The sequence below is a fragment of the Anas acuta genome, chromosome 4 (assembly GCF_963932015.1).
Source record: "Anas acuta chromosome 4, bAnaAcu1.1, whole genome shotgun sequence".
Classification (NCBI taxonomy): Eukaryota; Metazoa; Chordata; class Aves; order Anseriformes; family Anatidae; genus Anas; species Anas acuta.
Genome location: NC_088982.1, coordinates 36,838,853 through 36,858,920, shown reverse-complemented (window position 1 = coordinate 36,858,920; position 20,068 = coordinate 36,838,853). Strand labels below are relative to the sequence as shown.

General features: G+C 36.9%; 1 long non-coding RNA gene across 1 annotated transcript; it reads right to left on the bottom strand.

Moving 5' to 3' along the window:
- Positions 1 to 15,665: 15,665 nt before the first annotated feature.
- On the bottom strand, positions 15,666 to 18,061 carry LOC137855243 (uncharacterized). The gene is made up of 3 exons (XR_011095628.1): positions 17,374 to 18,061; positions 16,236 to 16,356; positions 15,666 to 15,996 (listed from the first exon to the last, which is right to left on the bottom strand). It is a non-coding gene; the product is annotated as an uncharacterized lncRNA (long non-coding RNA).
- Between the last annotated feature and the right edge of the window lie 2,007 nt (positions 18,062 to 20,068).

Below are 20,068 nucleotides of genomic sequence, written 5' to 3'. Positions count from 1 at the left end.
GACATCACTTGTGACCAGCCTCCAACTGGATTTAACCTCATTCACAACAAGTCTTTGGGCAAAGGCAAAGTAAACATTATCCTGATTAAGGAAACAGGCCATTTTTTTTCCTGGCTCTCAGTATTAGACTACTGCTTCTAGAACCACAGACAACTCTGGGGAAAAAAAAAAAAGAGTGGGAAGTTAAAATTCACTTCATCTTAGGGAAACCTGTGGGACAAATTGGAAAAATTTCTGTGCCAGTAAAATAAATTCATTTATCTCCAGAGACAATTATGTGAGGGGCACATTTAAAAATACAACAACTGCAACAAAAAACAGGGAAACCGTTGCCATAGAAGAAACGTGGCACTGCACTTGGGCCTGGCACAGACTAGCACATAAAGAAGTGGTGGGAATGTTGCTTAGGCAAATCCTAACACCACTAAACAATACCTTTGTTCACTAAAGTAACATATTTGTTATTGAGTGTTAGTGAATAGTCAGCACTGTGTAACAGGTCAAGTTATTGTTTAAATTGCAAATGAAAAAGACCAAGATTAATAACACTAGTTTTGGTAGACTCCAAAGTTAGTGACTATTTTATTATTGAATTGAAGTAGTCCTTCTTCCTTAAAGAGTAATTGCAGGGCACTTGTATCTGAACATATATTTTTGCAGGTAAGAGAACCACTAAGAAAAAGTAATGCACATCAAATGACATGTTTTTTGGAAAGTCAGCTAGAGAACTATACAAACTACTTGAACCTTAACCCCCCAAATATCTAATTATACACTGGAGCTGGTGTACAAGGGATCTTGTTACAAGATGATATTATTATCATAGTGTTTACTTCAAGTGCTTTCTGTTACTGGAGTGACTATGCTTCTACAATATGATAGCACACTTGATAAACAGAACAAAAACAGTGCTTAGTTGCTTAGTATTTTAGGTGCTTAGTATTTTTGTACCGAATTTATCATTTTGAAGATCCAGATAAATTTCAGTCTTTAAATAAATCTTTACCTAAAAAACATATGACATTCTATGTATTTGCCTGCCCAGATACTAAATCATCAAAACTTGTAAGCACTATCAATTATTCATGGTGACTGTGGCACAAGCATGGATGCCTGCAGTTATTAATTTATGGCATAAGTTCAACCAACTGAGAAGTCTTGAAAGAACAGTAAAGTTCTGTGTGTTTTGCTAGAAAATTGCAGAGGGGCATAAACAGCTGGATTTCCAAAACAAGAGCATCCATACCACCTTATAGAAAACTTTATATCTGTTGGTAAGCATAGCCATCTGCTAAAAACAACTTCTTGCAAATGAAGACTGATTAAATCACACTAACTTCATATAATTCAGAGGCCCAATCCTTTCTGCCATACTCTGTAGCAAATTCTAACTGCACAGATCCTGATTCACAGGGTACTAAACTATGCATCAAATTTTAATCATCCAGATATGCTATGGCAGTAAATTTTTGACTTCAGAAAATGAGGCTGCATTTTGTTCTCCAATGTGAATTCTATGTAGAAAAATAAGTATCAAAAGCATCACAGAGAACTGAGCCAAAAGCCTGAGCAAATACCACTAATAAATGATAAAACAGTGCCTGTCAAACCACTGTAATGACAAGTGTATTGTTTATTCCATATCATGTGTACGAGTATGTCATATGTACAAGTATATACCATGTGTACTCAAATTATTAACATAATTCAAACTTTAAGAGCTCCTCAATTAAAGTCATAAGAAAAGGAGGTTTGGCTCAAACCAAGTTAATCATAACTTTGTTACTGTCAAAATATCCAGTGACCTATCATTCCTGGATTTTTTTATTATTTTTTTTCTAACCAGGAAAAAGTCCCTCCTTACATGTTTTGTGTCCAGAGCTGAGCACGAGGGCTGCCGTGGGGAAGGTACAGCAGCCCTCATGCTCATGGAGAATCATAAAAACACAAGGTTGGAAAGTACCTACAAGATCATCTAGTCCAATCGTTATCCTATCACCAATACTAACCACTAAACTACTAAATCGTATCTCGTAGCACCTTGTCCAGGCACCTCTTGAACACCGTGAGGGACAGTGACTGCTGGGCAGGCTGTTCCATTGCCTGACCACTCTTTGAGAGAAAAAGGTTTTCCTGGTATCTAATCTAAATCTCCCCAGGTGCAACTTGTGCCATTTTCTTGAGTCCTATTAGTGATCTGAGAGAAGAGGCTGATCCCCTCCCCATCACAACCTCCCTTCAGGAAGGTGTAGAGTGCAATGAAGTCTCCCCTGAGCCTCCTCTTCTCCACACTAAACAATCCCAGCTCCTTCAGTTGCTCCTCATAAGACTTGTGCTCCAGACCCCTCACCAGTTTTGTTGCCCTTCTCTGGACATGTTCCAGGACCTTGATGTCTTTCTTGTAGTGAGGGGCCCAAAACTGAACCCAGTACTCGAAATGCAGCCTCACCAAAGCTGAGTACGGGGGGACGATCACCTCACTGCTCCTGCTGGCTACACTATTTCTAATACAGGCCAGGTTGCCATTGGACTTCTTGGCCACCTAAGCACACTGACGGCTCATGTTCAACTGAGTATCGATCAACACTCCCAGGTCCCTTTCCTCTTCACAGTCTTACAGCCACTCCGCCCTAAGCCTGTAGTGTTGCATGGGTTATTGTGGTCAAAGTGCAGGACTTGGCACTTGGCCTTGTTAAACCTCATCCCATTTGCCTCAGCCCAGAAGTTCAGCCTATCCAGATCCCTCTGAAGGTCCGCCCTACCCTCCAGCAGATTGACAGTACCTCCCAACTTGGTGTCATTGGCAAACTTATAAAGGGTACACTCAATCCCCTCATCTAGGTCATCAATAAAGATATTCAACAAGATCGGCCCCGGTACCAACCCCTGGGGAACACCACTTGTAACAGGACACCAGCTGGACTTAACTCCATTAACCACTATTTGCTGGCATGGCCCTCCAGCCAGTTCTTTACCCAGAAAACAGTACACCTGTCCAGGCCATAGGCAACCAGTTTCAACAGGAGAATAGAGTGGGAGACCATATCAAAGTCTTTGCTGAAGTCTAAGTAGTCTACATCAACAGCCTCTCCCTCATCTACCAGTCTGGTTACACAATCATAGAAGGAGATAATGTTGGACAACCACAACCTGCCTTTCATGAACCTGTGCTGTCTCGGCCTGAATTCCACGCAACTGCCATGTGATCTCACCCAAGATGATTTGCTCTATAACTTTCCCTGGAACCAAGCTCAGGCTGACAGGTCTGCAGTTTCCTGGGTCCTCCTTACGTCTCTTCTTGTAGATGGGAGTCACATTGGCAAGCCTCCAATCCTCTGGGACCTCTCCAGATAACCAGGAATGCTGATAGATGGTGGAAAGCAGCTTGGCAATCAACTCCGCCAGCACCCTACGGTGGAGCTTGTCTGGTCCCATGGACTTGTGACATTCCAGATGGAGGAGCAGGTCTCTAACTGTCTCTTCTTGGATCACAGGGGGTGATTCTCTACGTGAATCACAGGGGACATCCAGGTCAAGGTGTAAAGTACCCTGAGAATAACTGATCCAACTACTAAAGATAGATGTTAAGAAGGTGTTGAGAACCTCAGCACTATTCTTATCCTCAGTGATCACACTTTCTGCTGCATCAATTACAGGATGGAATTTTTCCTTGCTTTTCTCTTCCTGTAAATAGGATTTCTTGTTCTCTTTTACTGCAGTGGCCAATCTGAGTTCAAGCTGTGCTTTTGTTTTTCTAAATCCCTCTCTGCATATCTTAGCAACTTCCTTGTAGTTGCCCCAAGTAGCCTGTCCCTTCTTCCAGTGGACATAGACTCTCTTTTCTCATGGAGCCTCAACAAAAGTTCCCGGTTCATCCATGCCAGTCTTCTTCCCCTCCTGCTTGCCTTATGGAACTCAGAAATATGCTGCTCCTGTGCCATTAATATTTCCTTCTTGAGGAGTGTCCAGGCTTCCTGGACCCCCTTTTTAAAAATAAATAAATAAATAAATAAATAAATAAATAAATAAAAAATCAGGAGATGGTAGTCCATTTTAAAGGAAGAGGAAAGACTAGGAGTTATCATATTTGAAAATAAAACTTTAAACGTTTGTTCTATTCTTGTTATCAGTGTATTCAATCAAAGAATACCACAGAAAATATGACGGTTGATTACATAGATTACATAGAGACCCTGTTGGGGAATAGGCTAAGTATACCATTCTCCTGAAATACATACAGTCAATCAAAGAAAAAAATTCCTCACCGATGAATGAAAATGTTGAAAAGCTCACCAATCCTTCATGGACAATGTTGGTTAATAAGGATGTTTCCTGTTGTCAGCTATACTTGGCTCAAAGTTAAAACAGATTTTAAAAATCTAGCAATTGTAACTGTGGTGGTTTTACCCTGCTGGGCAGATGAACACCACAACCGCTCTCTCACTCCCCCTCCTGAAAGAAAAGGGGAAGTGAAAAAAGCTCAGGGGTTGAGATAAGGACATGGAGATCACTCACCAAGTATTATCATGGGCAAAACAGACTCAGCACAGGGAGATTAATATAATTTATTGCCTATCATCAGCAAACTAAAATGATGAGAAACTGAAAGCAAACTGAAAACACCTTCCTCCATCCACCCTCTTCTACGTCCTGCCTTTGAGTAGTAAAGGGGAAAGAGGAATAGGAGCTGCAGTCAGTCCCTAATGCTTTGTTTCTGCCATCCTTCATGGTCACTCTCTGCCCCTGCTCTAGCATGGGTCCCCCATGGGCAGTAGCTCTGCCGAGATCCTCTGCTCCTGCGAGGGCTCCTCTCCACAGGCTGCAGCTCCGGCCTGGGGCCTGCTCCTACAGGGGCTCTCTCATGGGCTGCAGCCTCCTCCAGGCCACATCCACCAGCTCTACCGGGGGCCTCTCCACAGGCTGCAGAGAAACTTCTGCTGCCTTCCTGGAGCACACCTCCTGCCCTCCTGCTGCATGGACCTTGGAGTCTGCAGGGCTGGTTCTTACTCCTCGCTCTCCCAGCTGCTGCTGTGCAGCAGGTTATTCCCCCCCCCCCCCCCCCCCCACACACACACACACACACACTTTCTTCAATCTGCTCTCACAGAGGCTCAACCAGCATCACTCACTGGCCTGGCTCTGGCCAGCTGCGGGTCCCTTTTCAAGCCAGCTGGAGCTGGCTCTGATCTGACACGGGGCAGCTGCTGGGCTCTGCTCACAGACACCCCTGCAGTCCCCTGCTATCAAACCTTTGCCACATGAACTCAATACATAATCCCCTTTTAAAATTCCTAGTTTAGGAGAAATTGCTGTATTTGAAATGGCAAGATCTGTAATTATGAAAGTCTCTTAATTATTAGTTTTTAGAAGGAATTACAGGGATATACTGTACTGCTCAAAGAGTAACAGATCTACAGTTTCCTTGAGAAGACTGGGAACAGCACAGTTCCTCTCCAGGCATCCTAATAGGTGCCAGAAGTAAGCAAATGATGCATCCAATTCCTCCACAGCATGCCTGGCATTTGATATCATGGCTCATGGAGCCCATCTTTCTAATGTCCTTGGAGCAATATGCTAGTGTGAGGGAGGGAAGCGAGAAGAATCTGTGGCTTAGATTATAACTTTTTTTCTCATACAAGAAAGAAAGAATAACTCATGTTGTCACTCCAGATCTGTATACCCTGGAAATACTGTCCTTCATATTATACTTACTGTTTATGGCAAAGTCAGCTACTGTTACTGTCTGGTATGCAGGAACAACTGTCAAATGCTGACTTTGCAATGACTTCTGATAGAACTTCATAGTTGAGCCCACAGTGTGTGCTCAATAAGCTGAACATTCCCTTCTGTTTTCGTTAGATATGTCCCTAGTTTTGCTACTTGTGGAGCAAATACTTTTAACATGCAGCCACACTAAGTCTAATAGAGACTCTCACCAAAAACAATAGGACTCGGCGTGGCACAATAGAGCTTCAATGGAGAGCCTCTACCTAATGGAAGTGAAAATAAACCTTAAGTTTCTGGAATGAAACAACTGTGAACCTACGTGTATTTCATTTTCGAGACTGCCCCTTGGTTATTGCAAAAACAACCAAAAAGCCTTTTGCAGATCACCAATAAAGGAAAAGATATACAAAATGAGAATAAGAATAAGGCTAAGAATAAAAGAATGAGGAACTTACTGCAATTTATTTATTGTTTGAAGAGTAATCATGAGATCTCCATTTTTAATACAATTTTACTTTTCTAAACGGAAAAAAAAAAAGAATTTTTTAAATTAAATGAAATGCTTAAAATATTTGATCACTCAAAATATCTCACTGTCAGTAAACAAAATTTTTCATATCAGCTTTGGTTTTGATATTTGTAAGCAAAGGAACCATAAAATTTCATATAAATAATAAAAAAAAATAATAAAATGTTTTTTGAAATGGAAAATCCTACTTCTCATTTTTAAATTAAATTATTCCAGAAAACATTTCTCTTGAAATGAATTAGCATTTTCTAACTGAAAAACACTCCACCAGATTTTTTTTTGTCCAGCTCTACTCAAAACAACAAGCAAGAAAACCTTCTAACTAATAGAAAGCTCAACGAGTCTTTCTATTTAACAAGGATTTCTATTTAACAAGGAAATTTAACAAGGATTGCCATCAAGTCAGATCACTGTAGTGTGCTACATCAAGCAGCTAGCTGTACTGTAGCTGAGCCAGACTTCCCATCCACTGTCTTCCTTCTGTTAATCACCTGTCATATTAGTGCCCTCCCCCCACTCTCCTTGTCACCATTAGATAAAGCACTGGAAGAGGCTTAAGACGAACAGCACCAAACTGAGGTAGTCAGAAGAGGGGTTTGGCAGGGAGAAGCATCCCTTTTCTTCGCCAAGGGGACTTGACCTATTGAGGTGTTTGCTGTCCTACCAACAGAGTTGACAAGTGTAGAAGAGCTTGGCATGTGGATGACTATCAAACAGAAATACAGAAATAGAAATCAGAAACAACTGTAAACTAGCAATACATGATAAAAAGAAATGAAAACAAAACAAAACACAAACAAACAAGAACAGACACCAAACTGCAGGCTATTAAGTCCCAGAAGAGAATATAATCCTGCAGCTTCTAAAGAGAGGTAAGAAGCCTATTCAGTTCCAAACTCATGAAGTCTTAGGACTACATTTAAATCTGTTGTAAAAGAATATAAATACAATGATTTGGTCTGGCATTAACTTTTAAACTGTGCTATTCAAAGAAGGTATTAGACAAAGAAGGCATTAGTTCCCTTTAAGAGGAAGTGAGCTCATACTGACTGAGAGGATCTCATCACTACAAGGTACAAATGCTTTCAAATTTGCCTGTGTTTTTGCACAAACGTCCAAAAACTGTTTTATAATTTTACTCAGCAAAAATAAAACGTTTTCCTTTAAAACTCTTATTTTGAAATACATCCTGTAAAGAATATCTCCATTCAGCTTTCACAAATTGTGGTTGTAGTTTTTCTTGGCTTTCACTACACGTAATAGTGACATTAAAAGCAAAGGACCTTTAGCTGAAACAGAGCTGAATGTTAAAATCTAGACAGTTGTCTCCTTCATCCATTCATCTGTAAATAACTTTGAAATATGTTAAAACTTGAAGCCCAAAGTTTTTATCCAAGTACATTTAAACTAGAAATCATTGGAGACACTAACTAGCAGCAGCTTCAAACCTGTGCTAACCCCACTTTATGACATATCATCCCCTTATTATTTAAACTAATCACATGACGTATCTATGATGTATCTGTTGACTTACTGTTACTTCACATTTCTTATAAGTTCAAGAAGTTTTGTGTCCCTAATGCAAATTCTTGTAACAGGGAAGTTTTCATCTTTTTCACGTAGCCGTTAAGGCTGCAAGGACAATTTTTACCAATCCTTTTAATTTATTTCTCTTCTGTGTGTTGCAGCAAACCCTTCCAAATTTTATGAATTGATCCTTTGCCCATAAAGTTGAAAGAAAGAAAGAAAGAAAGAAAGAAAGAAAGAAAGAAAGAAAGAAAGAAAGAAAGAAAGAAAGAAAGAGAAAAAACAAAAACAGCAACATCTACCAGTGACCTAATAATAAGTTGCTTTCAGAAGAATCAGGGTACAAGTTCGCTGTTGTATCTATGACTGCCTAATTTAACTGTGGACAGTGAACTGTGGGCTATAACTCTGTTCCTTATGGAATAGCGATTCGTCATTTTGCCAGGCAGCTTCTCTTTTCAGGAAAAAGATTTTGTCATATGCCAGTTTTTGTTCCTATAGGTGACTTTTAATTGAACCATAATCCCATCACTGCCCAAATAAGAGAGGACTAAAGTTATAAATCATAAATCCAGATGTACAGCACTTATGATTTTGGAAGTCTGTGAATGTTTCAGGAGATGATGGAAATGAGCTGCTATGAAATGGTACATGCCACAGTATATAGGCACAGTAGTTATTTATGCAGATTTACAAGAGAATAAATACAACGGGTGGTGTAATAAGCCACCTGATGAGCACATGTTATAATGAATGCTACTAGACTGGTTATAACTTCTTTTAAGTATTTGAGTTTATATCCTTGAAGATCTCATAAATTGAGAAATGCTTCAGTAATTTCTAACAACTGAGTACAATGATAGGTAATTTGCAGTTAGTATTAGCTTTTTATGGCTACTGCAATTAGTAAGCTAGCACAAGCAGAAATCTTGAATAGCTCAACTCTCAGATATCAAAAACTTGTAAAAATAAAAATATGTAAATTTTCTAGATAAATAAATGAAGGCAAAAGACAAATTAATAGTTGAAAGCCATGAAAATGTTCCATTTAACAATATAGAGACTTTCCCAGCTTGTATATTATATCACAGCAGTATAGTATCATATAGTATCAGTATATAGTATAGTAGCAGCCTAGTAAAGGTCTCATCCTACCATGAGCATGGCTATTCATGGCAAAAACCCTGTGGATGCATGGAAGCTGAGTGAGGGGATAAACATTTCTCTCCCTTACTGCATGAAGACCACCTGTTTTCACTATGAACAAACTGTTTTGTACATTATCATATTACGAAATAATGCATAGACTTTCAAGTCTATATATATATAATATATATATATGTATTGGTATTGCACAATTAGTACAATTGCTCTAGGAAAGCATTTGACAAGTGCATCATGAAGCCACAGTATCTTTCTGAATCTTTTTCTGTAATATTTTAGATCTTTCTAGCCCATCCCTCTTCATATTGCAAAAAACATTTTCATATATAAGTTTCATATATATATACAAGTATATAAGTTTCATGTATATATACATATATTATATGCATATATATAAGTTTCATATATAAAACATTTTCATATAGAAGTTAACTTTCAGCTGTTTAGTTATCCCAATAAAATGTTATAGAACAATTTGGAATTAGCAATCACTGTAGAAAACGGCAGTTTCATTATATTTAGTCTTTTTAATTTGAATTATATAGAAACACATAATGAGAAAAAGGCTGACTTTAAAGATCATTTCTACCTTGAACTATATCAGTGAAAAATTGTTTTAAAAGAATCTGAAATTAACTTCACCTACTTATTTGTCTTCTGCATGGCTTCTTATTTACAGAAGATAGTATCTAAAAGCATTCTGCTTTTCCGGTTTGAAGTCTTCAGCTCAAAAAGTCATCCTACACACAGCTTATATTGTATTCGATAGGTGATGGAATATTGCTGTGTTTTTAATCTTCCTGAAACTGCAGTTTTGAAATCAGAAACATTTATCAGTCTATTTAGCCAACTATAAAGATACGAAAAAATGTTTAGTCAGTGTTTCCAGAATTCAGTCACACTATCACAACATGTTCTCTCCAACCATTAACATACAGCTTACCAGCTTTGTCACTTAATGCAGCTGAAATGCAATTGACAGAATGACAAATCTTTTTATGAGAAGTCTGAGTCATATCAGATTAGTCACACAGAGATGTTAGTAACATATAACCTGCAAAGATGTAATGTCTTTCTGATTTTATACTTTCCATGTTGCTATTCAGTCACTGCTGTACAGATACAGATAGAATGTCTTTTTGATTTTAAACTATTCCTGCCTCCACTTGCGCAGGGTTCTATAATTAGTTTTAAGATAGGGCAAAGAATTCACATAATATCTAAAGATGAACATGTGAAAATGTATCTAGCAAAAACTAATTTACACAAATACTACACAATTTATTACGTACAAACTTTATTATGTGCAGAATTTTCTTTAGCTCGAATCTACAAATCAAACCTCAAAGGCAGGATGCTTGCAATATATGCTCCAGCTGGACTATTATATCTAGATTATATGAGAATCTTATTCAAACCTGATCTCTCAGAGCTATTTGGTGCTCTCTGTTGGACTAATAATTTCAGTACGGGTTGCTTTGCTCCCAAACAAATCCATAAACCAACAAAAGAAAGCATAAAAACCACACCATGATCCATTTGTCCCACCAGCAGCTCTCAGATATGCAGTTAAAAACAGTGTCAGTCTCAACGGTGTTGTAGCTTACTGGGGAATAAGTCTTTCTGGCTCCTCTGCATGCCATGACAAAGATACCAGCCGAAGTGTTAAAAGAAAACAAAGATTTTTGTTAGCTCAGATTCAGAATAGAGTAAGAGTCTGCCTGATGTTTTCTATTACTGAGAATTAAAAACAAACAAACAAACAAACAAAAACAAACAACAAAAAAAAAAACACTTCATTTTTAAACACACAGGCACTCGCTATTAAACAGAAAGGAAATAGTAGAAGATGTTTAGAACCTAAATTGAGAAATTACATTATCATGATTGTTATGATCTTAACAATGACTTAAGTATCTTTAATTAAATCACAGTCATGCCAGTCATGCTCAGAGCACTTCTTGGAAAGAAGCAGCACTTCTGAAAATTATACATTTGAAAAATAGTGACTAGCATATAAGTACTTAAGCCAAGAACTGCTTGGGCAGGCATTGCTTTAAGAGTGTGCATAGGCCCACACTGACCAGAGCAAGCATCCTTGAAGCTGTTGTCAAGACCAAATCTGTGGTTATCCAGGTTGGGCTTGACCATGCCCTTGAGCCTCACATGGGCTTTGTTCCCTACAAAGCACCCTAATGGACACAGCTTGTCCACAAGTAGTATGCAGGATGCTTGTGCTGTAGTTTCCAGGCAGCAAATGGAGTTGAACCTCTCTGTCCTCTATTTGGAAGAATTATGGAAATGGTTACTTCAGAAGACTTAGTGTGTTCAAAAACTGTAGAAATCAGAACAGTTCTGTGCTTAATATTATTTACTTACATATCTTTGCCACCTAAGTGGTATTCTTTAAAGCCCCCGCCCGAAATGGCTGTCTTAAATGAAAATAACAAACAAACAAAAAAACCTTCTCTTATTCTGAAACAACCATATGAAAGAAGGATATTAGGATATCCTACTATGAAAATATTTTGGATGGTCACAAGTTCTATTTTTCTATGTTTACTGGTATTAAAACTAACACTGTTTTCAACTGAGTACTTATTTATCTTTTATCTATTAATATATTTATCTAGTAGGCAGATCTCCTGATTGTACCGATTTATCTCTTAGTATTTTGACCTATTCTTTTGTTGCTGATATTACAGCTTATGACATTGATACTGACCTTTTAAACTTTTTCCTACCTTTTTACAACTTTAACATCCTACTTACCTTAGTGATGTACTTTGCATTGCAAAAGCATCCATTCATTCTTCCCATGCAGAACTCCTCTGAGCTGAGGTGCTGCTTTACCCCATCTAGTGACACTTCCAAATGTTTGTGCACCATGCAGTCCACCACAGTTCTAATTTATTTCTTACAAATACAGGTCTTGCCTTTGCTATGGAGTTTGAGCTCATATAAATTCATTTTTAAGAACTCCAGTTTGAAATCTCAGATACTATATATATTTCAGTGTCTTCTGGATACAGAGCACTTTGGATCCTCAGTCATACCTACCACACTAGATGTCTGAAATATACCTTTCTTAAAATTCATCAACCTCTGAGCCGGGTGATTATGTAGTGTTTGTTTGGTGAACTTAAACTGCTTTTGCAGGGTGTTAATCACATCATTGGGAAATGTTCTACATGCAGTAGTCTTTCTCTCTCCCTCAGTTGTTTATTCCCATATCTCAATCGTGCACTTTGGACCACAGCACCATAAAATAGCATTACCTTCAGCCTTGAATGGATTCAGTCACTGAATTCATCCTTTTCTTATGTGAAGTCTAGCTTTCCTCAGCTCTCTAAAGTGTAAAGAAAAAAGTCAGGAGTTTCAAAAGCATTACTGTCATAAGCTGCACTTTTGGTGTTATCCACTATTGCAGATAAGAGTTGAAATACCTTTTAAATACCTGAAGAGATGGGTATTTTTTTCAACTTGCCATTGACCCGTGCTTACTTCAATAAAGCATCTAACCTTTACCTTATTTCACCTATTAAGTGCTTGAATATATATATATATATATATATATATATATATATATAAAAAAAAGAGAGAGAGAGAGGAAAAAAGCTCTTTAATTAGGGCTGTACTTTTATTTCCACTCAGGTATTTTGGGCCCTCTGAGTAATCTGTTAAGTCTTGATCTCTTAAGCAATGTCCCTAAGATCTCAAGACAATCACAACTCTGGACTTTGAGACTTAACCAAACCCACCCAAGCTGAAGGCAGAAGGTTTTATTGCCAATTAAAATTATTTTTCTGCTCCTATAATTCAAACCATAAATTGCTACATATCAGTATAAACAACTACTGGTATTTGTTCATGAAATATAGGTGTCTCTAAATTTAATATGTATTTGTACAAAAAAAAATATTTCTATTTGTATGTGGATTTTAGGATAATGTTCTTGCTACTCTTCTTTTAAATTATTTATTAATTGTTTAGACAAGTAGTCTCATCTTTTCTTTATTCCCACAGAGGTAAGATAAGGGATGCACAAAATGCATTTGACAATAACTAGTATTTATTTTGGCCTAAATGAATGTGCATGTTGCCATTTATCCTTCTATAGGCATTACAAATTTAAATAATGATGTATGATAACAGTTTTAAAAGGACACTGTCATCTTAAAGAAATGAAGCCAATTGCAGACTGCTGTAAATGACTTAGCAGAGTTGAAGACAAGGCATCTATTATTACAGTCTTCTCTGGACTTCAAGAAGTAAATTCTCAACACTAAGTTAAAAAGACATTGAAAAGCATTTTAGGAATTGTTATTCGTAGTATTTATACTTAAATATAACTTCAGTATCATTTTTAAATGTCCATGAAACAGAAATATGTACTTGAAGCAAAAGAGAATATTTGTTCTCAGTCTTAAAATCATACACACACACACACATAAAATATCTCTGTGCAACATTAATTTAATCTCACCTTTTCCCTCCCTAGCTTCTCATGTCAAAGTCTAATTAATTCCTCCTGGTTCTTTATCCAGATTGTATCTCACCTATACCCATGTACTTCCATTGTTCTCAGTAAAGATATCCTGGATTTACTTATGGGCATATGTAACAGAGACCTGAATAAAGGCCACTGCTTCCAGAATGAATCCTTTCCAATACTGTTGGCACTCTTGTCCACCGTTGGCCATCTCTCACTATGCATAACCATTTGACTCAAGTTTACTTTTTTTTTTTTTTTTTTTGTAATGAAGAACACTCTTCTAGTCCTATTGCTTTATCAGCCCTTTAGTGAGCAACCTGTTGCTCTGGTTTCTCTTCCTTAATCACCACAATAAGTAATTTTTTTATGATCTGCATGCAGTTTTGCTGCATCTGATTTCCTCTTTTAATAAGCCAAAAAAAAAAAAAAAAAAATTCCTAAATGGAACAATTTCCTTAAGGCAGTCTTTCCAAAAATCACCTCCTAGTGCTGGAACTACTTTCTCAACATTGTAATTGGCCTTTTAATATCGCAATCTTCCCCATATCTTTTACTGCACATTTATTAATTTATTACCAGTTTATTCAATTTCTTCTCCTTTTATATATTTATTTATTTATTTTTATTTTTTAATACAGCTTGAAACATAACAGGGTATTTTCAACATGCCAGCTTCTAATTAGACATCATATGGTGATAATCATTCTCCCTGAACTTTTTATTTACTGATACTTGCTGTCCTATGTCTAAAAGCTTGTAAGTGCCTGAGGGTAGAAACCTGTTTTATATTTCAGCCACACATTATTTACACAAGTTATTATTGTTAATTATTTACATTGTCTTCCAATTTCTTATGTTTATCTTCCCATCCATCTAATATTCTGTTGCTGTGTTCATTTTCCTCATCAGTCCCTTTGACTGTGACAACTTAAACCCTTGCTTCAACTTTGAATCTTTTTCCTTATCCTATCTTATTGTCACAACAATAAAAACTCTTTTCACTGACAAGGTTTAGGAGAATCAAAATGCAATAAAGAAGAACATAAGACTAATAATTTTAGAAAGTAGGATATCTTGATCCTCAAGAGCTGCTTTGTTTCTTGGTAACTGGTAACAGGAATTAAGGAGACACGGCAAATCACTCAGAGCATAATAATATCAATGATAATGAATGGTTTGTATAATCCCTCAGAAAAAAAGAGAATGTTATCAAAACAAGATAATCTTTTTTTTTTTTCTTTTTGGTGATTTTTTTTCTGTAATTATTTTTTTCATGGCACTATTCATGTCATGCTTGCAAAGGACTAATAGGAAAAAAACGCCCAAATGCTAATTCAGAAAAATATATTTTAAACAGCTACTCCTGAAAAGTCTTGAGAAGGGGGAGCTGCAGAAGAAGATCCATTTCAAAATGAAGCCTAATCTATCTGTGTGTGTTTAAATAAACATTAAGGAAAGAGAAAGAGAGAACATTCTATAGAGTGGAAAAAATACTGTGCTTTGAATTTTTATCATATTACTTTACAATGAGCCAGAAAAGACTCATATTCTTGCATTTTTGTTAATATTTAACTGCCTTTTCTGCAATGCAATGCACATCATAAAGCACCAGAACAATTTTAAATAACAATGAAATTCTGTGTGTACTGTATGTCGTACCACAGGATACAAATATGATATGACATACTACATTAACCTGCCAAGATACCATAATAACTATTACTATTTGTTTTCAACTTTTGATTTAAAAACCACAAAGAGTTACAATTCAAATCCTAACTGAGTAAAAAATTACTTTTATATCAGTGCTATCTCTAGGGATATGCTTAGAATTGAAACACTTGTTTTTGAACACTTTGACATTAGTTCTCATTGAAATGAGCATGAGAAATTGTTCATCAAAAGCAGAGAGGGGGAAAAAACACACACACACACACACACAACAGATTAGCATTTTAAACCTATCCCACTAGGACCTTGACTTAAAATTGAGGTAATTTCATAGCCAGCTAGTATTTAACTCCTTGTAGATCCTAAATATTAGTTTTCATACAGCTCAGAGGGGAAAAAATAATATAAATATATATATATATTTCTAATGACCTGAATTTTAGATGGAAAGGTTGTTACTTTTATAAAACAATACATTTTTCCATTTTTTTCTGATATTTTAATAAAATTCTAAAGCTTGTCAAAATCACTTTCTTGCATAGGTAAATTACATTGCTATGCTACTGTAGTTTCTTCTGCTCTCTCTGTCCTTTCAGAATCTTTTCTGTTCTCCCCTCCTAGCTTTCTTTTTTCAATTCCATCTTTTACTATTTCCTTATTTTCTCTCTCTTATCTCTTTTTCATATTTTTTATAATTACAAGTAAAAGTCCTATAAAACTTAAGAAGGCTTCAGATAGATCATTACTAATGTAATTACAGTATGGAGAGCATAGTGATTTTTGAATGTAAATTAGAGTGAGTTTTTACAGTTCATTAGAAAGTCTTGGGGATTGAATTTAGTTTAATCAAAGCTTGAGTGCTCCCAGTATACACAGCACATACCTAGTGGAAAAAAAAAAATAAAAGCATTAATATAGAATCAGAGATTAAAAATGTATGTCATGCTTTGCATCCATTTAAAAGAATCCATGCAGGGTGCATCACAGACACTAGTACCTGATGGCCTAATGGAGTTGAATGAAGAAAACTTGCATGCAATTCATTAATTTACAAATGAATATACATTACTTAACTTTTCTGCCTTCTTTCTGCAACCATTCATCCCATAGGCAAATACATACTGTGGGAGGTGCTTGTCCCCAGTCCTGCTGTTTTTTGCCTTTTCCCAGGGGCCAGAATCCCACCACAGATGGTGACAAGACCTCAGTGTCTGCTCCTGCATCATCTTCTACTTCATCCAACCTAAGGTCATTTCAAATACATTTAGCAGTTTACCTGGCAGGGGTGAGTCCCATTGCTGGTTCTCTCCTGATTTATTTTCCCACAGCGAGTATTGGCACTATTTCTGGACTTCATCTCAACACTGAAACTATCAAGAGTGACTCTCAAAATAAGAGCTCCTGTGAGACTAGCTCCTTGCACTCCTGTGTTAACAGTATGTAGGAAATGCATTTCTCACCTACTCACTGAAAAGGCATATATCTTCCAGATAATCAACCAAAATACTGAATGTGATTCATCTCAGAAAACATCTTGAAGGAAATTTCCTAGGATCTCTCCTTGGCTGCTGATTTCCCACTTAGATTTACTTTTTCAACATCTTAGACTTACATTTCAAATCTTAGATTTACATTTCAACATCCGGTGTATTTGCTATGACCTATCCATACAAATTGTTATGATGCCACATTGCTTATTTCTTTATTTGCCATTGATGAAAAAGCCAGTGTATAGCTACCCACATTTTCCAGCATAGCCTTTTAAGATTTTAACATGCATTTATTTCATAAAATATTTAATATTTCTGAAAAACAATATTAATCATTAAGGTAAAATTTAATACAGCCTATGAGTAGCTCTGTGTTATCTCTGAAGGACAACTCAGATACCGCCAGGATAACTAGTTTTTGTTAGATGGTTAAGAAATCAAAGAGCTCTAAGATACAATAAAAGAAGTTCCTGCAGAGCATGCAGTGCCTCAGCATACAGGTCTTTGCTCAGGCAGGTCCATAGGCTGCAGATTCCTCTGGATAGGAAACAAGCAGCTACTGCAAAGATCATTCTCTGAGAAGACTACTCCATAGGATATATAATTCAAGGTATGTATATAAGTGTACCTGCATGCTTTGCAAAAACTTACTGAAGTGTTTGCAACTGGAGGTGGAAAAGTACAAGCTGCAGAATTGTTGTTCTTACTGCAGGTTGGCAGTAAGAAGACACAAGTCCCTGAGTGCCTGTGGGCAATACTGTCCTACGTACCTTACCAAAGAGTGGCTTCAAGCTGTGAACAGGCTGTAGGTGCAGCAAGAGGATGGCAGCAGTGCACCAGGCTGGAGCAGGATCCAGAACCATGATGGCTTCCAAGGCACTCAGCCGGTTGGGCAGCTGCCTGTTGGTGTTAATCAGTTTGTAATCCACACAGCCACACTCAAAGTGGATGGGGCCTCACTTCTTAAAAAGCCCTTGTGTGAGTTTGCGTGTTAAATACTCACTGCCCTAAAAATAGGAGTTCGTAATTGAAAAGCTGGCAGATCCTTTAATTATAGGGGAGCAAACAATGCCACTAGAGAAATGTAAATACAGCCTAATTGTTACTTCTTTATTTCGTTGTTAAAGAGCCAGCTGACATGATGGCAGGCATGGGATAATGCCTGTGTCTTAAGCAGCAAGATCTGCAATCAAGTTTTTAAAATGTTCCTCGTTTGTCTTTCTTGTGGGACTATACATGCAAAGTCTTGCCAAATGAATCAAGAAAAAAATAGGGTAGGCGTGAATGCTGGATAAAGAAACTGCAAAAAATACTTGGAAAGTACTATACAGGGCACAGTTTAATTGAATCGTGATTTGTTGGTCTTGTAAACACTCTCCAGAAAGGGACGTCATGCTAATCAAAAGCTGTCCACCTTCACCTTATTTTTAGCAGGCAAACTTTAAATGAGACAGTTCAGAATTTTGATTTCTGAGGGATATTGGATCACATTCACCCACAGGGCATTTAAATATAAAAACCTATTTATATGCAAATTCCTTCGTATGTCACATAAAGCAGATTTTTATCAATTGACCATTCTTTTCCATAAGTTATGTTGATAAAACATCTTTAGTAATGATGAAATGAAGGAATGAATAGAGTCAGGGGAGCATGCTTATGTAGATCTTAAACTTTCTGGGGGCATTCCTGTGAGTTCCTGAAATGTATAGCAATGGAGTTAAGAAATTTCCTTTCTTAAAAGGACCCAGGAAGAAAAGTCCTCAAAAAGGGCCCTTTTGAACACTTCCATCTTAATTAGATATAACTAGTACTAGGAAAAGGTCAGAATATGTTACTCATAAGTGAAAGAAAATGAGAGCAAGCTTTTGCTACAGAACCAAATCTTCCAAAGTTTATTTTTGTTTGTTTGTTTGTGTGTTTGTTTTTGTTGTTGATAAAACTCAGGTGAAATCCCTAATATCCATACTTTAGCTTCCCATCTTTTATCACAAGATATCCTTTAAACATCTGTAGAAGAAATCGCTTCATTGTCAGAATGCCTCTGGCTGTAGTGAGGGAACGTATTATTACAGGCTATTCCTTTTGATAGTAGTTTTTATTCAAATATATAATTCGACGTGGAGAGTGGTAGTGGTGGTAGGCGTGCCTTGTTAATTCTACATATTGTGCAACACTGTCATAGTTTGGGGAGGGTGGAGCAGGAATTCCTCTGCTCAAAGTGGTATCTGGGTGGTCAATGCTGTTGGACTTTCATTCACAGTGAAAGACCTTGGCAGAGCTAGTTGTGGTGCTTTTTGAGAATTTTCCCAGGAGACTTTGAGCACAAAGCACAGAGATGAGCATAAAGCATCATCTACACTGAAATTAACACTTCCAAACACAAAATTCCTCCAGAAATGAATGCCACCATCTGAACTGCAATCCATGCTTAAAGAGCATGCTTTCTCTTAAAGATCAAAAATACAATAATTCTCTTTAAAGAATTTGACTAAAATGATCTGTTTATTATTTCCCTTCAGTCTGGATGGAACAGAACAGTTATTCCACTGTTGCCTTCTGGAGTTGTGCAATAAACTAGCAGGCTGAGATGAAACTACCATAATATGATTAGCCAAAGGACACAGAGCAGCCTAGGTGATTAAGTGAGGGAGTTCAGTGATCACTGATCTCACCCTTATCCCTGAGAGGTTATATTCATGATGGTTGATTGCTTTGAACATGCTTGTAATGGTGATTTGTTTATTTAAACAAGTTAATTGGTTACAGAGCAGTTCCTTCTTTTCCTGGAAACATGTTAGTGTTTCTTTGGATTGTTTATTCCTCCAAGGCTGAACTCAGGGACAGACTTTTAGAAATATTACAGGTTGTGGTAGGTCTGGAACAGTACACAAAAGTGACCATTTCATACACTATTTATCTTATAAAGATTTTAGTGTACATTATTACAGAAAATGTTATAATTTATTTGAGTACAGATAGCTTTTCAAGTAATAATATTACACAGAGAATAAGGTATGAATTCAAGCATATTTGTCTGAAATAAATGTTCAGATCTCTTTGAGGTTTACATTGCCCTTTGACGGGGTCTGAGAAAGTAGGCAAGCAACTTCACAAATGGAATCTCGTTAGATAAAAGAGGTATTTGTATTATTAGTATTTGTCCAGAATGCTATTGAGAAAAAAAAAAAAAATAAAATGAAAAAGGTCTTCACTAATTCTTAATAACAAGTGATGTCACTTTTGAATCTGCAGTGCTTCTACTATTTTATCTTTGTCTTAGTAGATTTGCAGATGACTGCAACACTCAACAACTCTTATTGCCTCCAAATTGTTCCGGTAACATGTCTCTCACTTTAACCTGCTAAGTTGTTCTCAAATACTTGAAGGCTTTTCAACAGACTATAAGCAGGCATCATCAACGACTGGCTGGAACAGTACTTTTTACATTTCAGTGAAGACCGT